This window comes from Ctenopharyngodon idella, chromosome 21 (genome assembly GCF_019924925.1).
Source record: "Ctenopharyngodon idella isolate HZGC_01 chromosome 21, HZGC01, whole genome shotgun sequence".
Lineage (NCBI taxonomy): Eukaryota > Metazoa > Chordata > Actinopteri > Cypriniformes > Xenocyprididae > Ctenopharyngodon > Ctenopharyngodon idella.
Window position 1 is genome coordinate 5,142,127 of NC_067240.1, and position 2,236 is coordinate 5,144,362.

The window sequence follows — 2,236 nt, forward strand, 5'->3', positions numbered from 1 at the left end:
TGCGATTCATGTTACGGACAACAGGGGGAGATAAAGCTTCATGGAGAATTGTGCTAAAATAAATAAGGAATGCACAAGATCAATTTTTTTTTTTTTTAACAATCCATATCTTTAATAATAAAACAACACAGTTTGTTACATTTCTGGATGACTTCCATTATAAAAAAGGTCACAGTATCTCATCAATGTGACAACATCTCTTCTGAGGACAAAGTTTAGCTCAAATTTGTCACCGTAGATGGTGACACGATGCGCTCCCTTGACCGTTACTCTCTGACGCCATGATAGGAAGCAGAAGCTCTGCTGTGATTGGCTGTTTAGCTCAGCTGAGAAAACGTCGATTTTATTAGTCTTCTTGTGACATCAAAAGACAACTCTTTCAATATATTGGATAATGAATACAAAGATTGTGTCATTTTCAAATGACAAGGCAACAATTTTCATATTGACATAACCATAGACCACATATTTTACACACAGATGCAAGTATGTTGAAACTAAAAGCACGATATGCCCTTTGTCAGGGAATGAACACACACACACACACACACAGACACACACAGACACACAGAGCAGTGACTGTGGTCAGGTCACATTTAAACACCTTAATGACTCTGACCACATGCAGCACTGAAGATCTGCTGTATCCGATTACACACCCTGATTAGCCATTTAATCTTGTTAACTGCAACTTCTATAATCGGTAATCTGGCTATTCACTTCTCATGATTTTTACCGGCATTCTAAAATGACAGGAAATAACACTTCAGAGGAAATTATTTTGCAACAGCACATTTGTGTTAATCAACAAACTGTATTGTCGGTGTGTGTCTATGGCAGGGTTGATGTACTTCATGCACTAAATAAAATAATAAAAAATTCTTTAAAAAAAAAAACTAATTAAAATGACAAACACACAAAAATACTACAATTTTAACATGAAAATATAAAAATGAAAACTGATTCAAAATATTAATTAAAAACTATAATAGCATCTCAGTACTAAAATAACACTGTGATTGGTCTATAGAATATTTAGAGAAAAAGTATGCACAGCATGACACCTTTGTCTTTCCCAATAGTACTTTACATAATCAAATCAGATGTAAATACTTTAGTTCGTTGGGATCCGTGCTCAAGAAGACTCGTCCTGTTAACAGTGCTGAAAATTTTCATAAGACACAGCACACTCTCCTGTTCCAGAACGTTCCGTGGAGGTATTGAATACACACTCCAAATATTACCATAATCTAATATGTTAAATAAACTGTAGTTTGCACCAAACACACATGACATGGAAATACAAGCAACCAGTACCCGGAAACACACACATACGGGAGGGATTTAAACTTGCAGCAGAATCTTTTGTGCATAACAGAGCGTGGGGAATCATTTGAGCGAATCGGTTCGTTTCAGTGAACTGGTTCGATTAATTCAACCGAATCATCACACATTAGTGTTCTGGTAGCTAGTTAAAGGGATAGTTCACCCAAATATGAAAACTCTGTCATCGTTTACTCACCCTCAAGTTGTTCTAAACCCGTATGAGTTACTTTATTCTGCAGAACACAGAAGAAGATATTTTAAAGAGTGTTAATAACAGTTTCTGGTCCCCATTGACTTCCATAGTATTTTTTTCATACTATTGAAGTCAATGGGGACCTGCAGCTGTTTAGTTACCCACATTCTTCAAAGTATCTTCTTTTGTGTTCAACAGTACATAGAAATTCATACAGGTTTAGAACAACTTGAGTAAATGATGACAGTTTTCATTTTTGGGTGAACTGTCCCTTTAAGATTGCTTAGAAGCACATTTTTCACACTGACAGTGTTGTGAACAATATTGTTTTAATCCTCCTTTTTGACACAATAATAACTTAATCATTCGACTACAACAATATTATTACTACACTGCAGTACTACGTCATTTTTGTCCGTGTCATAAAAAATGTGTAACACAATAATTGTTATGCAAAACAATGTATTATTGCATATTGTTGTTTTTTTGCATACAATATTGTCAAAGAATAAATATAGGCTACACATAAAATAAATTAAATGCCCGTAATGTTAACAAATACACTTTTATTTATTTATTTTTCATGATAGTGTTGGATAATACAACATTTAACAGTTTTATCGAGCTAACAATAATTGTAGAATTCGTGGAAAATTATTGGATGGGAGTCATTCACAAACGCTAGATAGAATCATCTCGAACAGAACGATTCGCGAA